The 23,288-nt window shown below is 43.6% G+C and overlaps 1 protein-coding gene and 1 pseudogene across 4 annotated transcripts in view; both read left to right on the top strand.

Moving 5' to 3' along the window:
* Positions 1 to 23,288, top strand: part of RASGEF1C (RasGEF domain family member 1C) — a 119,002-nt gene that overhangs the window by 53,824 nt on the left and 41,890 nt on the right. For 2 of the 4 annotated variants that reach the window (XR_003512020.1, XM_027548477.1), the window contains exon 1: positions 20,659 to 20,819. The exons of 1 other annotated variant lie outside the window; for it this stretch is intronic. The gene's annotated coding sequence lies outside the window, so the exon portion shown is untranslated. Of the gene's footprint in view, positions 1 to 20,658; positions 20,820 to 23,288 lie in introns of those variants that run through there. One more of the 4 variants, XM_027548474.1, reaches the window with a different exon arrangement.
* LOC113896505 lies at positions 1,602 to 6,347 on the top strand (annotated as a pseudogene).

Genomic DNA, 23,288 nt, shown 5'->3' with positions numbered 1-23,288 from the left:
TCTTCCTAAAAGATGTAAGATAGCTTGGTGTTCAAGCTAATAAACTACTGTGTCTATCTATCTATCTATCTTTCCAGACCCCTGACAGATGTCTCTAGCTAGGAGCAAACGTCCTAGGGAGCGATGTCTGTGTGACCCCCAGGGAGGTGCAGCCAGTGCAAGGGTCTGGTCTCTGGTCTCATAGAACACCGGGTCCCCTGAGGCACCCGAACGCCAGTGACCACAGAGGGCTTAATCAGGCCAGCCAGATGATGGGGACAGCAAGCTGGTGGCCTCCCTGGGTAGAGGGACAAGTGCCAGGAAGAAATGGAGGCTTGATGTGGCTGGCTCTTCTGAGCTCTTAAGTAAAGGCAGAAATGCTGATTCTCATGAAAACCCTTGTGTAAATAAGGTCAGCAGATCCACCATTTACAGGGGCGGGACACCTGGACCCCTGCTTGTCAACCTCTTGATTTACCTGGAGTGACCATTGTGGATGCACTTGGCAACTGCCCGCCTGGATCCATATGAGGGACAGAAGTGAACTGCGCCCTCCCTGGCCATGAATGAGTAGGTGAGAGAGCCACACAGGGACCACAGGCCTCGCCCAGGGACAAATTGCCCAGAGGACTGTGTGAACGGCATGGGATCCCAGAAAGGGAGCTGTGGCCATTAGCAGGGCCGAGGGGATTGAGTCAGGCTCCCTGGAGGAGAGGACAGCAGGTTGAACTTCAGCCTCTGCCATCCAGGAAGAGAGTACAGCAGTGCAGAGGCCTGGAGGCAGGGAGGGTCCAGAGAGGCGGAACGGAATGTTGGTGGGCAGGTGGGAGGGCCATAGGGCAAGAGGCCACACAAGTGGGGAGGAGATCCAGGTGGGCTCCAGCTCCCGGGAGGTGGGGGGAGCCTGGTAGGGATTCTGGAGAAGGGAGAATGTGGACCCAGTTCTTTTCAGGCTGGGGCAGGAAGTCCCTGGCTAAGCTTGACAGGAGGGTCTGAGGGGAGTCAGTGGGCAGCAGCGCCTGTGAGTTTTGCACACCCCAGACTGTTCTAACTGCTGGGGATCCCTACACCTCCATGCCCCCACTTCCTCAACCACCTCGTGATTCCTGGGCCCTGATCAAGACAGCTTAAGGTGCACTTGGCTAGCTCAGAGAGGCCTGAGCTCAGAGAAAGGCCGGATAACCCAAGTGGCAGTGGAAGGCTAGGCAGCCCGGGCAGTTCCTGCCTGAAGGAGGCACAGAAGCAAGCCGGTGCAACCTCCTGGCCAGGAGCCTGAGTGCCTCTCATCACAGAGTGAGCAGCACCATGCCAACAGAGCAGTGACTCTACTTCTGACCCCAGTAGATCCACCAAGGGGGGCTATTATGAGCCCACTTTATAGATGTGGGAACTGAGGCTCATACAGGTGAGGAGGCTGTTCCACTACCAGGCAGTGAGGAAGACCCCCTCTCTGCTCCATGTAGCCCACGGAGCTCATCACCAAGCCTCCCAGGCTTGCCTCCCCAGATACTGAAACAAATCCCAGAAGCCACAGGGATAAAAAATAAAGCTTTTATTTTTGCTGACTGTTTGCTGTCTTGGAAAATGCCTGAGAGGCGTTTGTGAAGAGGTGTGGGTGACTCATGCAGAACGTGGAGATGCGATTAGCTATTTTTGCCTCAGACTCCAAAGACAGATGGGCAGCATCCCTGAGGGTATGCAGGCAGTGGGGGCTGACCCTCAGCAGGGAGGCAGGGCAGTGGTTGCCATGCACACTGGCCTAGGCAGTCCCAATGTTGTCAGCTTTGATGAAAGCAAATCCGTCAGCCCAGAAGGCTGGCTCAGGATTTGCTGGGGTGTTGTCATCGCCAGGGTTATGTTGGGTTCCAAGGCCACAGGAGGTGGGGACCATGGTCCATGTTGATGTCCCCTTCCTTCCAGTCTACAGTGTCTGCATGTGAGGTTCCTCCTGCCCTGCCGCCTCCAGGTGAGCAGGCACCAGGCCTGGGACCTCATAAATGCTCACACCTTCCAGATTCACCTGAGGCCTGCCTTCAGGGCTCAGCTGTGGAAGCTGAAAGTCCCAGGCTCTGTCATCACATTCGAGACTCAGGCCGGATGATGAGGAAGCCACAAACTTAAACTGAGAGTGGTTTCCTCCTCTGTTGCCGATGGGGTCCTCCCTCCCTAAGGAGGTTCTGGTGGTGGGGATCCCACTCCTGGGCTCCAGGATGCCTGGAATGGGGAGCCATGGCCTGGGTCTCACCATGTGGCCCCTGAACCTGGACCCGGGGCCGTGGCTTCCAGCTTGGTCTGTCTCCAACTCTCTGGGGCTCAGATAGCTCAGATGGTAAAAAAATCTGCCTGCAATGTGGGAGACCTGGGTTTCATCCCTGGGTTGGGAAGATGCCCTGGAGGAGGGCCTGGCAACCCACTCTAGTATTCTTGCCTGGAGAATCCCATGGACAGAGGAGCCTGGTGGGCTATGGTCCTTGGGGTCACAGAGAGTTGGACACAGCTGAGCAACTAAGTACCAATTCTCTGGGACTCAAGGGCCCCGATTTGAAACAGCTCTATAGTGCTTACAAGAGCCCCTGCCCTCCAGGCTCTAACTGGGCAGGGCCCACAAAAGGGTCGTCCCAACCCCACCCACTCACTAGAGAGAGAGACACACCTCACAACCTGTGGGGAGGAGGGGCCGAGAGCAGGGGGCCACCTCAGGGCCGCTTCCACAGCTCCCACCACACTCGGGACTCAGGCCTGATGATGAGGAGAACAAGAGAGGGACGTGAGCGGCTGCCAGTGCAGCCCTTGGCTGAAGCACAGACAGTGGCTCGGCTGAGGCCTGGGGCCAGGAGAGCCATCAGGAGGCTCAGCAGGAGAAAAACCTGGGCACTGCTGACTCTGGTCGATCACAGGAGGGTGGGGAGCCTCCCCGGATGGTTGCTTCCACAGATCCCAGGCGGGGCCCAGGCCAGGACAGGCAGGGCTGTGCCTCTCAGCTGGCTGGCGGGGGTTGGGGGAAGACTCAGCTGAAGAACAGCTAGCGCTTTCATTCCTGTGTCCTCGATTCACACATCTCAGTGACAAATGTGTTTTTCACACAGTCTTGAAATTCATTGTCTGTGGTAAATAAGACCCTTGTTTCCCCTCACAGAACGAACCACTCTACTCCCTGGCAGCTGTCGCCTGGCAGGCCAGCCCCACGGGGCAGTACGGTCACCACTGGTAGCCTTGGCCACTGGCCAGGCACCCCTGAGCACTTTCTCTGCCCTCCTCTGTCTGCTGTTGCACCAGTCACCTCCTCGTGGCTGTTGTTTGTTCATTCATTCATTCCTTTATTTAGCCCTTCAGCAAGTGTTAGGTGAGCCCTGTTCCAGATGTCGGTGGTACAGCCTTGAGTAGGGCTGGCAAAGCCATACCCTCAAGAACTCATGGTCACATGGGGAGAACAGGGGCCAAGCAAGTAAATAAGATACAACTTCATGCCACAGGAATATGAAATGAGGAAATGGCAACCAACTCCAGTATTCTTCCCTGAAAAATACAAAAGACAGAGGAGCCTGGTGGGCTACAGTCCATGGGATCTCAAAGAGTCGGACACGAGTGAATGACTAAGCACAGAACCAGTGTGGAGAATGACTGGGCAGTGAATACCATGTGAACCTGTGGTCAGAGAAGGCTTTGATAAGGGATAAGAGGGAATCAGCCAGGTGAAGACCTGGGGGAAGGGTGTTCCCAGTGAGGGAAGCACAGAGCCCTGAGGTAGGAATAAGTGTAGTGTATGCAAAGAAAGGATTTGGGCGAGGTTGGAGAGGTGAGCTTGGAGCCCAGTTGGTGGGACTTCACAGTCCATGAGAAGGACTTTAGAGGAGGTCCAGCCATTCCATGGGGTGTAATCAGAGATGGTTCTGATCAAGTTCCAGTGCTGCGCTGGGCACGGTCACTCACAACCTCTCCATGCTTATGTGGGCTTATCATCTGCACTGTGTTTGGGGGGAAACTCAGGCTCAGGGCCCACATACCCACCTGCCAACAGCTTCTCCTGTCCCAGCCTACCAGCCCTTCCCAAGTCTGTCTCTATAACCCCAGCTGCTCAGAGGACCCTTTCTTTACTCAGCTCCTCTTGTGGCCACCTCCAAATGCATTGGACCTAGCCCCCTGTCTACTGCATTTCTGAAGGCTTCTTCTAGGAGGCAACACTGCAGCTGATCTTCAAAACGAACAGAAGGGTCTGCTAAAATGGAAGAAACATTGAAAACTTGACTCAGTGGTTAGAGTGTGGATACATATGTGGGGCACAGCAAGCAGGTTACTGGAGTAGTCTTGCTTACAATTTTTCTAATAAAAACTCGTTTATTAAAATGAAAATATTCTGTAATGAAATTTTACATTTCTATCAGAATCACCATTATCACTTCCCACAACTTGAAAGTTTCCATGTAATGAAAACATGCAATGTTAATGTAATGAAAACAAACATTATTGATTTTTAAAAAGAATAAAACTACAAAAATATAAACACCAACATTTAGGTTGTAGGATCATGTAAGTATACTCCATTCTGTCTCTCCCACTGACTGCAGCTTAAAATCAAACAGGATGCAGGGAGTAGCTACTTTGAAAACTAAGTAATAACAGGCAGATTGGAGAAGAAAATCATAATTTGAAGTACCACCTAATTGTCAGTGAGCTTACCATTTTTCCTCCACTTGTGTTCCCCGTCTAAACTCAGGGCAGCCTGAAAACTAAAAGGGACATCAACAGTGACACAGAGAGCTTCGGGAGACATCTGCTGATTCTGGCTCAAGGAGCAAGTGAGCGGTCTCCTAGAGAGAGTAGGAAACTACATTTAAAAACATCTTTCCTGTGCTTTTATACTCCAGCTCACAAGCAATTCCACAACAGCATTTCATGGACCCTGCAAGAACCTAAAACTCTGAGGTAGGGGAGCCTTTTTCTCTGAACAGATGCATTATTGCCAAACTGAAGGCAGGATGAACATGGCACTTTTCTTTCTCTTTTGTCCTCCCATCGTTTAGCCCTAGATTCAGGCATAGTCATGGGAAGTGCATAGCAGAACTGGGAAAGTTGGGTAAGCAAAGCCCTAGCTTTCTGGCTTGAAGACCAAAAAAGGGAGCCCCAGGAGAGAGGAGGTCAGGAAAGCTACCTCATAAAGTTTTTTATTAACTCCTGGGCTAATGCCCAAGCTGCACAGGTTGGGATCTGACCCTAAAGAGTACATCATAGGTTTTGAACTTCCAGATGTACAAGCTGGATTTAGAAAAGGCAAAGGAGCCAGAGATCAAATTGCCAACATCCATTGGATCATAGAAAAAGCAAGAGAGTTCCAGAAAAACATTAGCTTCATTGACTATGCAAAAGCCTTTGACTATGTGGATCACAACAAACTGTGGAAAGTTCTTAAAGAGATGGGAATATCAGGCCACTTTACCTGCCTCCTAAGAAATCTGTATGCAGGTCAAGAAGCAACAGTTAGAACTGGACATGGAGGTGCCACCACCACAGGGGCACGTGTTTCTCTGGCCTGGTAACTCTGCTGCTCTGGAGGATTCTTGTGTGATTGATAAACCTCTGATGAAGCCCTGCCAGATGGGCATGAGTTATTACCACACAGAACAAAAGACTCTTCTCTACAACATTATGGGAGAACATGAAGAAGGGGTCCTTTGAGGGACAAAGCCAAAACCTTCCAAAGAATAAACAACTTGAAGCCAAGCCTTGTGCCTTAAAAATTATGCATCCCAAGCAAAACACAAAAAGAATAAAAAGAAAAAGGAGTATTTAAATGAAGATGTGAATGGATTAATGGAATATCTAAGACAAAACTCACAGACGGTTCACATGGTGAGATGATAGCAACAGTCTGGAAGCAAGGGTAAAAATTGTAGTTGCCTTAAAGAAAGACAGTTGCTGGGAAGGAAGACGATTAAAAAGACAAGCAGCAAAGAAAAATGCAATATGTTTCCATTGTAGACAGCTGGCCATGGGATTGCAGATTGCCCTGCTGCCCTTGAGAATCAAGAAATGGGCACTGGAATATGTTACTGGTGTGGATCCACAAGTGCAAGGTTAAACTAGACCCAGCTCTTGGTGAACTTCCTTTTGCAAAATGTTTTGTTTGTGGGGAAATGGGACATCTGTCCAGATCTTGTCCTGATAATCCCAAAGGACTCTATGCCGATGGTGGTGGCTGCAGACTATGTGGCTCTGTGGAACATTTGAAGAAAGATTGTCCTAAAATTCAGATCAAATGGTCACAGTTGGTCACTGGGGCAAAAAGAATAAGTGCGGACTATGAAGAAATTTTGGATGTGCCTAAACCACAGAAACCCAAAACAAACATACCTAAAGTTGGTAACTTTTGATGATTAGTACTACTGTTTGTTCAACATTCTGAACTGGGCCTATTTCACAAGTTAGAGCTGGACTGCCCCTTGGAGGCCTGTATTGTATATATCAGTATAATTCAAGTATGGCCAAACCAGTTCCTGAGTTCAGTCCATAAAAGAGCTGGAGAAAATCACTGAAAAAAGTATATGATGTTTAAAATGGATTTTCTAAAAGAATATATTTTTGACCAATAGAACTTAGGTATACCTAAATGGCTATATACCCAATTATACATCTTTTTTTGTAATCATCTTTTTCTTAAAAACAAAAATATACATTAATATAAACTATCCTTAAACATAGGATAACTGCTTTGCATTTGGAATTGCATTTGTGGCCCTATTATTTTCTTGGTTCAAATTATCAATTTATTATTATGTTAGAACTTTATTTACACTTGCCACAAATGTATTATTTTTAAAATATTAAATAAAAACTCATTTTCTATTAAAAAATGGACATGGAACAATGGACTGGTTCAAAGTCGGAAAAGAGTACATCAAGGCTGTATATTGTCACCCTGGTTATTTAACTTACATACAGAGTACATCATGCAAAATGCCGGGCTGGATGAAGCACAAGCTGGAATCAAGATTGCCATGAGAAATATCAATAACCTCAAATAAGCAGATGATACCACTCTAATGGCAGAAAACAAAGAGGAATTAAAGAGCATCTTGAAGGTGCAAGAGGAGTGAAAAACCTAAAATAGCATTCAAAAAACTAAGATCATGGCATCTGGTCCCATCACTTCATGGCAAATAGATGGGGGAAAAATGGAAACAGTGGCAGGTTTTATTTTGGGGGGCCCCAAAACCACTGCAGATTGAATGCAGCCATGAAATTAAAAGATGCTTGCTCCTTGGAAGAAAAGCTATGACAAACCTACTTCAGTTCAGTTCAGTCACTCAGTCATGTCTTTGCAACCTCTTTGCAACCTCATGGACTGCAGCACGCCAGGCCTCCCTGTCCATCACCAACTCCTGGAGTTTACTCAAATTCATGTCCATCAAGCTGGTGATGCCATCCAACCATCTCATCCTCTGTCATCCCCTTCTCCTCCTGCTTTCAATCTTTCCCAGCATCAGGGTCTTCTCAAATGACTCAGGTGGCCAAAGTATTGGAGTTTCAGCTTCAGTATCAGTCCTTCCAATGAATATTCAGGACTGATTTCCTTTAGAATGGACTGGTTGGATCTCCTAGCTGTCCAAGGGACTCTCCAGAGTTTTCTCCAATACCACAGTTCAAAAACATCAGTTCTTCGGTGCTCAGCTTTCTTTATAGTCCAACTCTCACATCCAGACATGACTACTAGAAAAAACCATAGCTTTGACTAGAAAGACCTTTGTTGGCAAAGAAATGTCTCTGCTTTTTAATAAGCTTTCTAGTTTGGTCATAACTTTTCTCCCAAGGAGCAAGCATCTTTTCATTTCATGGCTGCAGTCACCATCTGCAGTGATTTTGGAGCCCCAAAAAATAAAGTCTATCACTGTTTCCACTCTTTCCCCATCTATTTGCCATGAAGTAATGGGACCAGGAGAAGGAAATGGCAACCCATTCCAGTATTCTTGCCTAGAGGATCCTGTGGACAGAGGAGCCTGGTGGGCTGCTGTCCATAAGGTTGCACAGAGTTAGACACAACTGAAGTGACTTAGCATGCATGCATGCATGCATTGGAGAAGGAAATGGAAACCCACTCTAGTATTCTTGCCTGGAGAATTCCAGGGACAGAGGAGCCTGGTGGGCTGCCATCTATGGGGTCACACAGAGTCGGACACGACTGAAGTGACTTAGCAGCTTAGCGGCAGTGGAACCAGATGACAAACCTAGACAGCATATTAAAAAGCAGAGACATCACTTTGCCAACAAAGGTCTGTATAGTCAAAGCTATGGTTTTTCCAGTAGTCATGTACAGATAGGAGAGTTGGACCTTAAAGAAAGCTGAGTGCCAAAGAATTGATGTTTTCAGACTGTGGTATTGGAGAAGACTCTTGAGAGTCCCTTGGACTGCAAGGAGATCAAACCAGTCAATCCTAAAGGAAATCAACCCTGAATATTCAATGGAAGTACTGATGCTAAAGCTGAAGCTCCAATACTTTGGCCACCTGATGTGAAGAACTGGCTCACTGGGAAGGACCCTGATGCTGGGAAAGATTGAGGGCAGGAAGAGAAGGGGGAGACAGAGGATGAAATGGTTGGATGGCATCACCAATTCAATGGACATGAGTTTGAGCAAACTCCTGGAGATAGTGAAGGATATGGAGGCCTGGCATGCTATAGTCCATGGGGTTGCAAAGAGTTGGACATGACTTAGAAACTGAACAGCAACAAACCAAAGTACAAAATAGACTGCTGTCCATGTCTCAGATTAGCTGCTGCATGGCACACAAATTTGAACATCAACTTAATGGCTTTGAAAATAAAACTAACATTAAAACCACAACCCCATCAGAGCTTTAGGAAAAAGCCCCTCTGAATCAATTGCCTATCAAAACAATAACATACATATTCTCCACGGGATTTTTAAAAGAATCAGAATTTGTAAACATAGTATTCAAAATGTCTATAACACCATCCAAAATTACTTTACCTGTGAAGAACTAGGAAATCTCAACTCACATGAGAAAAGATAGTGAATAGATGCCAATGCTAAGATAAAACCTAGCAAACTCATATTATCTGACAAAGACTTTAAGCAAGCTATTGTAAAAATGCTCCAACAAGTAAGGGGAAACACTTCTGAAACAAATAGAAAGATAGACTATATCAGCAAAGAAATAAGAGATATAAAAGAACCAAATGGAAATCTTAGAACTGAAAAAAATAACAATAATCCAAATCTAACAGAACTGGAAATGAGAGGGAAAATGATCAGTGATATTGAAGGTAGTTTGGTAGAAATTATCCAGTCTGAACAATGGAGAGAAATTGGAAGAAAAATTAACAGAGCTTCAGGCACCTCTAGAATAACAGCAGAAGTCTAACACTTAGGTCACTAGAGTCCCAAAAGGATAGGAGAAAAAGTGTAATTCAGAAGAAGTGTTTGAAGAAACAATGGCTTAAAGCATCTCAATTTAATCAAAGATATTGTCACCCTGCTTATTTAACTTATATGCAGAGTACATCATGAGAAACGCTGGACTGGAAGAAACACAAGCTGGAATCAAGATTGCCGGGAGAAATATCAATAACCTCAGCTATGCAGATGACACCACCCTTATGGCAGAAAGTGAAGAGGAACTCAAAAGCCTCTTGATGAAAGTGAAAGAGGAGAGTGAAAAAGTTGGCTTAAAGCTCAACATTCAGAAAACGAAAATCATGGCGTCTGGTCCCATCACTTCATGGCAAATAGATGGATAAACAGTGGAAACACTGTCAGACTTTATTTTTCTGGGCTCCAAAATCACTACAGATGGTGACTGCAGCCATGAAATTAAAAGACACTTACTCCTTGGAAGGAAAGTTATGACCAACCTAGATAGCATATTGAAAAGCAGAGACATTACTTTGCCAACAAAGGTTCATCTAGTCAAGGCTATGGTTTTTCCTGTGGTCATGTATGGATGTGAGAGTTGGACCGTAAAGAAGGCTGAGCACCGACGAATTGATGCCTTTGAACTGTGGTGTTGGAGAAGACTCTTGAGAGTCTCTTGGACTGCAAGGAGATCCAACCAGTCCATTCTGAAGGAGATCAGCCCTGGGATTTCTTTGGAAGGAATGATGCTAAAGCTGAAACTCCAGTACTTTGGCCACCTCATGCGAAGAGTTGACTCATTGGAAAAGACTCTGATACTGGGAGGGATTGAGGGCAGGAGGAGAAGGGGACGACAGAGGATGAGATGGCTGGATGGCATCACTGACTCAATGGACATGAGTCTGGGTGAACTCTGGGAGTTGGTGATTGACAGGGAGGCCTGGCGTGCTGCGATTCATGGGGTCGCAAAGAGTCAGACACAACTGAGCGAATGAACTGAACTGAACTGAACTGAATAGATCCACATATTCACGAACCCCAAAACAAGGTATAATCCAAACAGAATAAAACACAAAGGAACTCGTGCCCAGATACATCATAATCAAACCAGTGAAAAATAAACACCAAGAAAAAATCTTAAGAGCTACCAGGAGAAATGATGCTTTACTTACAAGTGAAGAATGTATCAAATGATTGTAGCTTTCTCATTAGAAACCAAAGAGGTCAGAAATAGTTGAAACAACATTTTTTAACATGCTGAAAGAAAAGAACTGTTAACCCACAGTTCTAGAGCCATTGAAAAAGTCATTCAGGAATGAAGATGTTATAAGAAACACTCAGGTGAAAGAAAACTAAGAATTTATTGCCAACAGACCTGCTCTTTTGCATTGTTAAAGGAGGCTGCCCTGGTAGAAAGGAAATGATGCCAGGACACTTAAAACATCAGGAATGAGGAAGGGTAATAGAAATGATAAATATCTATATAAATACAACAGACTATTCTCCCTTTGAATTTTTAACGTGTGTTCGATGGTTGAAAACAAAGATGATAGCATTGTCAAATGAGGTTTTCAGTGTATGTAGATGTAACACATGAGATGCTTAAAATATAGAGGAGAGCAGGTAAAGCACCCTAATGGTGGCTAAGTTTTTTCTGTTTCACTTGAAGTGGTGAAAAATATTAATTCTAAATAGACTATGAGATGTACATACAAACATACTTCATTTTCTTGCACTTTGCACATGTTTCATTTTTTACTAATTGAAGGTTTGTGGCAACTCTGTGTTGACTTAAAAAAAGATAGTCACAACCTAAAAGTTAAGAGTTATGTTTTATTCAGTGGGAATTTTTAGGACTTCAAGCCTAGGAGACAGCATCTCAAGTTTCAAGTCACCCTAAGAGAGCTGCTCCAAGGAGGCAGTAGGTGAGGGGGAGGAGCCAGGTTAAATAGAAGTTTGCAACAAGGGGAAGGTAATCTGAACAGTAAACGGTTGTTGTTAACTAAGGAAAACCAGATATCTCAAGAAATTTAGCACTTTTCTGTATATGGGAAGATGCAAGAGTCTGGGCTCACTGCAATCATTCACTTCATGTGCATCTCAACTATCTGGGGCCAATTTTTTAGCGCAGATCACAGGTATTGTTCCATGGGTGGTATTCTTCCTGTTTGCCCTGGAGAGCTGGAATCGTTGATGACTGTGACATTCTTGTTTATTAATGCAGCAGGAAATACTCCATTTCTACCCAACAGCCTTGCCCACTTTGTGTCTCTGTGTTACAGTTTGTTACAATATTCCAAACTATTTGATTATTACTGTAATTGTTATGGTGGTCTCCGATTAATGATCTTTGACAATACTATTGTAATTGTCTTGAGGTACCACAGACAGCACCCATAATGTAACAAACTTAATATATATATATATTAATATACTTATATATATTATATATATACTTTATATATATATATATATATATATATATATATATATATATGCACCCTGATTGCTCCACCAACAGCCTGTTCCCCAACTCTCCCCCTCTCCTCCAGCCTCTCTATTCCCTGAAATGCAACAATATTGAAATTAGATCAATTATAACCTTACAAGGGCCTCTAAATGTTCAAGTAAAAGAAAGAATCACACATCTCTCACTTTAAATCAAAAGCTAGAAATGATTACACTTAGTAAGGAAGGCATGTCAAAAGCCAAGATAGGCTGAAAGGTAGGTCTCTTGTGCCAAAGTTAGCCACATAGTTAATGCAAAGGGAAAGTTCTTGAAGGAAATGAAAAGTGCTACTCCAGTGAACACACAAGTGATACAAAAGTGAAATAACCTTATAGCTAATATGGAGAAATTTTAGTGTTCTAGATAGAAGATCAAACCAGTCACAACATTTCCATAAGCCAAAGCCTAATCCAGAGCAAGACCATAAGTCACTTCAGTTCTATGAAGGCTGAGAGATGTGATTTTGAAGCCCAAGAAAATAAAGGCTGCCACTGTTTCCATTGTTTCTCCATCTATTTTCCATGAAGTGATGGGACCGGATGCCATGATTTTAGTTTTTTGAATGTGGAATTTTAAGCCAGCTTTTTCACTCTCCTATTTCACCTTCATCAAAAGGCCCTTTAGTTCCTCTTTACTTTCTGCCATAATGGTGGTGTCATCTGCATATCTGAGTTTACTGATACTTCTCCCGCAATCTTGATTCCAGCTTGTGCTTCATTCAGTCTGTCATTTCACATAATTTACTGTGCATATAATTAAATAAGCAGGGTGACAATATACAGCCGTGACATACTTTTTTCCCAATTTTGAACCAGTTCGTTGTTCCATGTCTGGCTATAATTGTTGCTTTTTGACCTGCACACAGGTTTCTCAGGAGGCAGGGAAGGTGACCTGGTATTCCAGTCTCTTTAAGAACTTTCCACAGTTTGTTGTGATCCACACAGTCAAAGGCTTTTGCATAGTCAATGAAACAGAAGTAGATGTTTTTCTGGAATTCTCTTACTTTTTCTATGATCCAACAGATGTTGGCAATTTGATCTCTGATTCCTCTGCCTTTTCTAAATCCAGCTTAAACATCTGGAAGTTCTTGGTTCATGTACTGCTGAAGCCTAGCTTGAAGGATTTTTAGCATTACTTTGCTAGCATGTGAAATGAGTGCAATTGTGTGGTAGTTTGAGCATTCTTTGGGATTGGTCTTTTTTGGGATTGGAATGAAAACTGACCTTTTCCAGTCTTATGGCCCCTGCTGAGTTTTCCAAATTTTCTGACATATTGAGTGCAGCACTTTCACGGCATCATCTTTTAGGATTTGAAATAACTCAGCTGGAATCCATCACCTCCACTAGTTTTGTTTATAGTGATGCTTCCTAAGGCCCACTTGACTTCACATTCCAGGATGTCTGGCTCTAGGTGAGTGATCACACCATCATGGTTATCCAGGTCATTAGGATCCTTTTTGTACAGTTCTTCTGTGTATTCTTGCCACCTCTTCTTAATATCTTCTGTTTCTGTTTGTTCCATACCATTTCTATCCTTTATTGTGCCCATCTTTGCATGAAATGTTCCCTTGGTATCTCTAATTTTCTTGAAGAGAACTCTAGTTTTTCCCATTCTATTGTTTTCCTCTATTTCTTTGCATTGATCACTTAGGCAGGTTTTCTTATCTCTCCTTATTATTGTTTAGAACTCTGCTTTCAGATGGGTATATCTTTCCTTTTCTCCTTTGCCTTTAGTTTCTCTTCCTTTCTCAGCTTTGTAAGGCCTCCTTGGACAACCATTTTGCCTTGTTGTATTTCTTTTTGGGGGGACAGTTTTCATCACTGCCTCCTGTACAGTGTTATGAACCTCTGTCCATGGTTCTTCAGGAACTCTGTCTATCAGACTAATCTCTCGAATCTATTTGTCACTTCCACTGTATAATTGTAAGGGATTTGATTTAGGTCACACCTGAATGGTCTAGTGGTTTTCCCTACTTTCTTCAATTAAAGTCCAAATTTTGCAATAAGGAGTTCATGATCTGAGCCACAATCAGCTCCCAGTCTTGTTTTTGCCAACCGTATAGAGCTTCTCCATCTTTGGCTGCAAAGAATATAATCAACCTGATTTCAGTATTGACCATATGGTGATGTCCATGTGTAGAGTCTTCTCTGTGTTGTTGGAAGAGGGTGTTTGCTATGACCAGTGTGTTCTCTTGGCAAAACTGTGTTAGCCTTTGCCCTGCTTCCTTTTATACTCCAAGACCAAACTTCCCTGTTACTCCAGGTGTTTCTTGACTTCCTACTTTTGCATTCCAGTCCCGTGATGAAAAGGACATCTTTTTTGGTGTTAGTTCTGGAAGGTCTTGTATGCCTTCATAGAACAATTCAACCTCAGCTTCTTCAGCATTAATTGTCGGGGCATAGATTTGGATTACTGTGACATTGAATGGTTTGCCTTGGAAATGAACCGAGATCATTGTGTCATTTTTAAGATTGGACCCAAGTACTGCATTTCAGACTTTTTTTTTTTACTTTTATTTTTAAACTTTACAATATTGTATTAGTTTTGCCATATATCAAAATCAATCTGCCACAGGTATACCTGTGTTCCCCATCTGAACCCTCCTCCCTCCCCACACCCTCCCTCTGGTTTGTCCCAGTGCACCAGCCCCAAGCATCCAGTATCGTGCATCGAACCTGGACTTGCGACTTATTTCATACATGATATTATACATGTTTCAATGCCAGTCTCCCAAATCTCCCCACCCTCTCCCTCTCCCACAGAGTCCATAAGACTGATCTATACATCAGTGTCTCTTTTGCTGTCTCGTACACAGGGTTATTGTTACCATGTTTCTAAATTCCATATATATGCGTTAGTATACTGTATTGGTGTTTTTCTTTCTGGCTTACTTCACTCTGTATAATAGGCTCCAGTTTCATCCACCTCATTAGAACTGATTCAAATGTATTCTTTTTAATGGCTGAGTAATACTCCATTGTGTATATGTACCACTGCTTTCTTATCCATTCATCTGCCGATGGACATCTGGGTTGCTTCCATGTCCTGGCTATTATAAACAGAGCTGTGATGAACATTGGGGTACACATGTCTCTTTCAATTCTGGTTTCCTCAGTGTGTATGCCCAGCAGTAGGATTGCTGGATCATAAGGCAGTTCTATTTCCAGTTTTTTAAGGAATCTCCACACTGCTCTCCATAGTGGCTATACTAGTTTGCCTTCCCACCAACAGTATAAGAGGGTTCCCTTTTCTCCACACCCTCTCCAGCATTTATTGCTTGTAGACTTTTGGATCGCAGCCATTCTGACTGGCGTGAAATGGTACCTCATAGTGGTTTTGATTTGCATTTCTCTGATAATGAGTGATGTTGAGCATCTTTTCATGTGTTTGTTAGCCATCTGTATGTCTTCTTTGGAGAAATGTCTATTTAGTTCTTTGGCCCATTTTTTGATTGGGTCATTTATTTTTTCTGGAGTTGAGCTGTAGGAGTTGCTTATATATTTTTGAGATTAGTTGTTTGTCAGTTGCTTCATTTGCTATTATTTTCTCCCATTCTGAAGGCTGTCTTTTCACCTTGCTAATAGTTTCCTTTGTTGTGCAGAAGCCAAGTTTAATTAGGTCCCATTTGTTTATTTTTTCTTTTATTTCCAATATTCTGGGAGGTGGGTCATAGAGGATCCTGCTGTGCTGTATGTCAGAGAGTGTTTTGCCTATGTTCTCCTCTAGGAGTTTTATAGTTTCTGGTCTTACGTTTAGATCTTTAATCCATTTTGAGTTTATTTTTGTGTATGGTGTTAGAAAGTGTTCTAGTTTCAATCTTTTACAAGTGGTTGACCAGTTTTCCCAGCACCACTTGTTAAAGAGATTGTCTTTAATCCATTGTATATTCTTGCCTCCTTTGTCAAAGATAAGGTGTCCATATGTGCGTGGATTTATCTCTGGGCTTTCTATTTTGTTACATTGATCAATATTTCTGTCTTTGTGCCAGTACCATACTGTCTTGATAACTGTGGCTTTGTAATAGAGCCTGAAGTCAGGCAGGTGATTCCTCCAGTTCCATTCTTCTTTCTCAAGATAGCCTTGGCTATTTGAGGTTTTTTGTATTTCCATACAAATTGTGAAATTATTTGTTCTAGCTCTGTGAAGAATACCATTGGTAGCTTGATAGGGGTTGTATTGAATCTATAAATTGCTTTGTGTAGTATACTCATTTTCACTATATTGATTCTTCCAATCCATGAACATGGTATATTTCTCCATCTATTAGTGTCCTCTTTGATTTCTTTCACCAGTGTTTTATAGTTTTCTATATATGGGTCTTTAGTTTCTTTAGGTAGATATATTCCTAAGTATTTTATTCTTTCTGTTGCAATGGTGAATGGAATTGTTTCCTTAATTTCTCTTTCTGTTTTCTCATTATTAGTGTATAGGAATGCAAGGGATTTCTGTGTGTTGATTTTATATCCTGCAACTGTGCTATAATCATTGATTAGTTCTAGTAATTTTCTGGTGGAGTCTTTAGGGTTTTCTATGTAGAGGATCATGTCATCTGCAAACAGTGAGAGTTTTACTTCTTCTTTTCCAATTTGGATTCCTTTTATTTCTTTTTCTGCTCTGATTGCTGTGGCCAAAACTTCCAAAACTGTGTTGAATAGTAATGGTGAAAGTGGGCACCCTTGTCTTGTTCCTGACTTTAGAGGAAATGCTTTCAATTTTTCACCATTGAGGATAATGTTTGCTGTGGGTTTGTCATATATAGCTTTTATTATGTTGAGGTATGTTCCTTTTATTCCTGCTTTCTGGAGAGTTTTTTTTTTTTAATCATAAATGGATGTTGAATTTTGTCAAAGGCTTTCTCTGCATCTATTGAGACAATCATATGGTTTTTATTTTTCAATTGGTTAATGTGGTGTATTACATTGATTGATTTGCAGATATTGAAGAAACCTTGCATCCCTGGGATAAAGCCCACTGTCAACCTACACCCCTACCAGCGACTCCTGAAAACTCACAGGCAAATCTGGCTCAGTCTCTTGTGGGGTCACTGCTCCCTTCTCCTGGGTCCTGGTGCACACAAGGTTTTGTTTGTGAGTTTCTCTTTCCCCAGTCCTGTGGAAGTTGTGTATTCAAATCCCACTGGCCTTCAAAGTCAGATTCCCCGTGGGCTCTCAGTCCCTTTGCCAGAGCCCCAGGTTGGGAAATCAGTGTGGGGCCTTGAACTTTCACAACAGTGAGAGAACTTCTTTGGGATAATTGTTCTCTGGTTTGTGGGTCACCTGCTCAGCGGCTTTACAGTGGGGCTAACAATAAAGCAGAAGTAGATGTTTTTCTGAAACTCTCTCACTTTTTCGATGACCCAACGAATATTGGCAATTTGATCTCTGGTTCCTCTGCCTTTTCTAAAGCCAGCTTTAACATCTGGAAGTTCATGGTTCACATACTGTTGAAGCCTGGCTTGGAGAACTTTGAGAATTAGTTTGCTAGTGTGTGAGATGAGTGCAATTGTGCAGTAGTTTGAGCATTCTTTGGCATTGCCTTTCTTTGGGATTGGAATGAAAACTGACCTTTTCCAGTCCTGTGGCCATTGTTGAGTTTTCCAAATTTGCTCTCTAAGTAACTTATTTCAAATATAGTTGATCCTTGAACAACACAGATTTGAACTGTGCAGGGCCATTTATATGTGGATGATTTTTCAGTACATACATACTACAGTGCTATACAATCAATGGTGCTTTGAATCCGTAAGTGCAGAATTTGTGGGATATGCCTAAAAAAAAGAATTAATAACATTAAATTCTCACATTAGAAGGGAAGAAAGCCTTACATCAATAATTAAAACGTTCACCTTAAGAAACTAGACAAAGAAGAAGATAGAACCAAAGCAAACAGAGGGAAGGAAATATTAGAAATGTAGAAATCAATGACATTAAAATATACTGTGTCCACGGGGAACACTCAACATAGTAAAGCTATCAGTTCTCCCCAAATGAATCTACAGATTTGCTACAGTTCCAATCAAAATCCCAGAAGGATTTTTTGTACGTATAGACAAGGTCATTCTGAAATGTATATGAAAAGGCAAAGAAACTAGAATAGTTTAAAGCACCAAAATATGAGTGGTAAAAAAACAAGAATCTATTTATGACAATGCACGCCTGTAAAGAAGCTCTGCTGATTACCAAATGTTACTAATGAAATGCTGTTTGGCTTTGAGTTGCTCAGCATGACACAGAGTAGATCTAAGTCAGGAAGATAGTTCTGGTTTTGGCTCTAAGAAGAATCTGAGACTCCCACCTCAGTCTGCCAGGCATGGTGGCTTGTGGTCTGTGGTCCCTCCTTCCACTACTGAGGACTGGGAATCCTCCAAGTTGGGAACCAGAACTTGGACCTGTAGTGCAAGTGTTCCCTCTCTGGGCCTCAATTCTCCACCTCCTGGTCCACCTGTATTCTCATCTGGCACTTTGAGACTCAGAGGTAAATTTCCAGCCTGTACATGGGACCTCTGTGGCCCAGAAAGATGGAGGAATCTAGAGGCGCACAAACATCCTGATTTTCAGAAAGAAGGCAGGAGCTGTGGGCAGGAAGCCAGGTTGCTGTTGACATTGGGCAGTCCTCTGCCCCTATGCAGACCAGAGCTAGACAAGGCCAGGTACCTTCCCATTCCAGTCCCACCAATTCAGTGAGAAAATGAGGCCCAGAGGAGGGAAGCATTCCATCCCAGGCTATACCATAGATCAGTGGCCAAAATAGGACCAGGATCTAATAGTCATCCATCCACTTACTCATTTCTTCATTTTAGATGTGTTTGGGGGTATAGTCACAGCTCTGGTTTTTCTATTAGTCATGTATGGATGTCAGAGTTGGACCATAAAGAAGGTTGAGTGCCAAAGAAGTCATGCTTTTGAACTGTGGTGCTGGAGAACACTCTTGAGAGTCCATTGGATTGCAAGGAGATCAAACCAATCAATCCTAAAGGAAATCAACCCTGAATATTCATTGGAAGGACTAATGCTGAAGCTGAAGCTCCAATACTTTGGCCACCTGATGCGAAGAGTTGAGTCATTGAAAAGGACCCTGATGCTGGGAAAGATTGAAGGCAGGAGGAGAAGGGGGAGACAGAGGAAGAGATAATTGGATGGCATCACTGACTCAATGGACATGAATTTGAGCAAACTCCTGGAGATAGTGAAGGATAGGGAAGCCTGGCATGCTGCAGTCCACGGGGTCACAAAGAGTCAGACATGACTTCGTGACTGAACAGCAACAACCATGTGCCTAAGCACAGTTCAGGCAATGGGGATGCTGCAGTGGACATGAAAGACTGTTCCAGGGTTCTTGATCTTGTAGGGACACAGAGAAGAAGTAAGTAAAAGGTATCAAAGACTGTGAGAAAATAACTCTGGTGATGAAATGTCTAAGGCCTCCAAAGGAGGTCTATATACTGTGATCTGAGATGATCCAGTGTGCATTTCTCCTTTACTTTCACACTCATAACTTTTCTGACACCAGTTGGGCGTCCTACAATTCAGATTTGTTTCCTAAGCACTCTTTCTCAAGAAGCTACTGGAGGATGAGCTCCATCAAAATGAGGAAATAAACCAGAAAAGAAGACATGAGCTACAGAAAGCAGGAGACCCAACACAAGAGGAATTATAAGGGAATCCTTTGGAGGATGGTGAAAACTATTCCAGGATAGTGGAATTTGGACCATGATCCAAGTCAGACCATGACCCAAGACTCCTTCACTCACCTCCTCCTGTAGCCTCTGCCCAGTGAGGGCAGTGCTGCTGTTTCCTTGCATGGCCAGTGTGTGCTTTCCCTCCGATTTTAAGACTAAGAAGTATGTTGCTTGGGGTAGATGCACAAGATGCCATAAAGCAAAGCAAGGGAACAATTAACACAAAAACTAGGATGGTTTTTGCCTAAAGGTTAGGGAGTAACCTGATTTATCAGGGAAAGTGCATAGGGATTTAATGATACTGGTAATTATCTTTATCTTAGCCTGGATAGAAGTCCACAGATGTTCATTCTTAATGTTATAATAATAATAAAAGTAATTCTTATTTAAATTGTAGATACATTTGAAGAATCTTTTGTGTTTAAGAGGAAAAAGTATCAATAGAACATCTCTGTGGTGGTCTCCAAACATGGCCCCATATTTACTCTGGTTGGATAACCTGGGTGGGTCCGTTGCTCAGGGATGGGATGAGGGGGCTACCGGAGGAGGTGAGTAGAGGAGTCCTGGGTCATGGTCTGACTTCCTGAGGTGACAAGACCCTTTCTGGGGAACTTTCGAGTGAGGCCATGACCAAGCCTTGGGAGACACAGGGCTCTCCACAGTTGGGTGCCTAGCAAGACTGAGGTGTCAGTCAGGCACTGGACCTGCAGCAGAAGTTTGAGCAGTGAGAGTAGGCTGCTCTGTCTTTTCTATTCACTTTCATTCACCAGTACCCAGTTTACCGGCTACGAGTCCCACCCCTCCCTAACCAGGTTCTAGCCAGTGGGGATAAGTGGTTCCTGGAAGTAAGGAAGCATGGCAGTTAGGAGGGTAAAACAAAACCACTTCATTGTAATTTGGGGGAGCAACTGGCCAGTGTAGTTTGATTCCCTAATAAGGACTGGTGTCTTTCAGCCCAATGATGTCCCTTATAGAAGTATGTCCTCAGGAAACAGTCAAGGTTATAGACCAAGAGTAAGGAACTGACCAGATGGATTAGGGAGCAAGAGAGAGACCAACTTTCCCTTTTTGAAAGGCTCCGTTTTTACTTACTGACCTGTGGTAAGTATTGGTGCTGTCAACCTGCACTCCACAGATTGCCTTCAAGCTGAGCCCTGGGATTTCAGAAACCCTAGCTCCCCAAGATACGGAAGCAGCAGGCTCTGTCAGCAAGTTGAGGGCCATATGGAACACAAAAGCAACCCACGCCAGTCCTCTCCTCACAGTCAAGTGTGTTGGCTCCCAAGGTAAGGCCAGGTGCATTCCCATGCTGGGTAAGTGCAACCTCTAGGCTCAGGTCTGGAGGAGACTCTAGCACCCTCACAGTATCCCTTCAAACAGTAGGGAACAGGGAGGAGCCCTTCATGAGACCCAAACTGAAAAGAGATGAGTATCCCAGCTCCAGGATTTGTTTAGGGAGGAGGGAAGGAGGACCACGGAGTTTGTTGGGCCTTGGACAAGATGCTGCCACAGCTCAGAGCAGCCAAGCATGAGATGGCATAGTCCAGGCCCCTACCTCAGTTTGACCCTTACCTCCTCTGAGGTTCCAGTGAGGGTGTGGGAAGGGCTTGGCCATATGCTGCAACCTCTTCTTGAGCTGAGTCTTTTAGGGGCTGCTCAGGGGGTTTCCTGCCAGCTGGAGGCTGGGCCATGCTGAGATCCCCAGTAATCAGGTTGCCATCCTCAAGCTCTCAGCCTCTGAGCACAGCTCCCCTGCTAAATCTCTGAGCTGTGTCTGTCTTCCACTAAGCATCTGCCAATCTCCTTCCCAGGGCCAGGGGTAGGAGCTGGGTCTGGAGTCTGGAATCTGAGTAATAGTTACTAGCGGGTAACCTTGTCCACTCTACTTTACCTTGTAGGGCCCAGATTTGCTCATTTATAGAAGTGGATGATCATTCCCATATGGTCATTTTAAGGATTAAGTGACATGTGAGAACAAAAGACACATAAAGCCTGATGTAGAATCTGTTTCTTCTTGAAATGAAACCCCTGAGCGTCAGAACCTGTCTGGATCAGATGAGGCAAGTACTTGATCCAGGACCCTTGAAACAGCCCCAAGTTTAGCTCCCCTTCCCCTAGGGCACAGACTCTCCCTGTTCCTTCCCAATCAGTCCCAATCCCAAAGATGCCCACTTGACTCTCTCAATCATACCGTGGGCCAGCAGAGGGTCCAGATGCCCTACCTGGGGAGCAGGTCCTGCCTGGACCCTGTGAGAAAAGCTTGGAATTTAGGTCTCTTCTTAGAGCTTCAGATAGCTGTGCACAGAGGGAAGTAAAACTGAAATATGGGCCTGAAGAGGCCATCTAAGTGGGTTTCTCTTTCTTTCAAAATTGTTTTTAATTGGAGAATTGCTTTACAATGTTGTGTTGCTTTCTGCTGTACATCAGTGTGAATCAGCTATAAGTATACATATACTCTCTCCCTCTTGAGCCTCCCTTCCACCCACCCCCATGGGCAGCAAGAGCTCATAGCAGGGCAAGAGGAGGCCTGGGGCTTTCAGGATGCACACAGATTCAGGGACTGTGTGGCCTCAAACCCTCCCAGAAAGCTGCGAGGGGATTAGGAGCATCATCCTACAAGGGGCCTCATCTCTGTCCCAGAGCACACGTGGCCTTGACGGAGTGATGGAACAATATAAGATGCTTATTCCCACTAGTTTTGTTTTTGTTGGAGTTTTTTCCATGGTTGGTTTCTGGAAAATCCAAGACTTTAGAATTAATGAGGTATAAAAATCCATATACAAAACCTACTAGCAATAGTCAATTAAAGATATAATGGGGGGACATCAGGGAAGATAGTGGCATAGAAAGTACCAGGATTCCATCTCCAGCTATATGACAGTAAAGCTAACATAATCTGTCTAATGTAATTATTTTCACACTCTGGAATCTATTTAAAGGCTTACAACTCCAAGAGGAAGACTTAAACAGTGAGTCTTAATTAATTTTGTTCAGTTTCAGGTCTGAATATGCTAACAGTATCCTCCACCCTTCAGCCTCATGGCAGGCAGCCCTGTCCATGGCAAGCAGTTTGTCCATGGTTTATGGGAGCCAGGGTGGGCAATAAAGCCCTTTTTCTCCAAATATTGGGGGCCTGAACTTTTATGCTTATTGCTTCTGATCATGGAGGCACAGATGCAGAAGCAAGCCAACTTAAACAATCCCAACCAGCTGAATAGGCTTCAGGGAATATAAAGAGCCAGAGCCTGGTTACCCCTCCCTTCTTTTTTCTCATATTCCCCTTTTGGGAGCCAGATATTCAAGGACTAGGATTTTTTATTTGTTGCTTAATAAAAGCAGCCACATGTAGGGGAGAATTTTTAAAGTTACTGTACATGCCTGTAGAAAAGTGCAGGTTCAAAAAGATCCAAAATTTTAGATCTTAATCTTACACATTAGGCTGATCCCAGCACAAAGGCATTGTGAAGAAATTTTTAAAATAAAAAAAATAAAAAACCCTGGGGGAATCTGATTTCCAGATTTCAGTTACTACATTGTAAGACTCAAACATCCCATTTTCAACAACAAATAAAAAATCTTAAGGCATACAAAGAAATGGACCATTGGAAGGAGAAAAAAATTAACACAAACCATCCCTGAGAAAGACCAGATGATAGACTTATTAGACAAAGATGAGGTGACCAGTTAAGAAAACTATTCAGAAACAAAATAGAAATATCAATAAAGGGATGGAAAACATAAAAAAGAACCAAAAG

This window comes from Bos indicus x Bos taurus, chromosome 7 (assembly GCF_003369695.1).
Source record: "Bos indicus x Bos taurus breed Angus x Brahman F1 hybrid chromosome 7, Bos_hybrid_MaternalHap_v2.0, whole genome shotgun sequence".
In the NCBI taxonomy this organism is placed as follows: domain Eukaryota; kingdom Metazoa; phylum Chordata; class Mammalia; order Artiodactyla; family Bovidae; genus Bos; species Bos indicus x Bos taurus.
The sequence above is the reverse complement of the archived record's forward strand: the minus strand, read 5'-3'. Positions and strand labels throughout refer to the sequence as shown.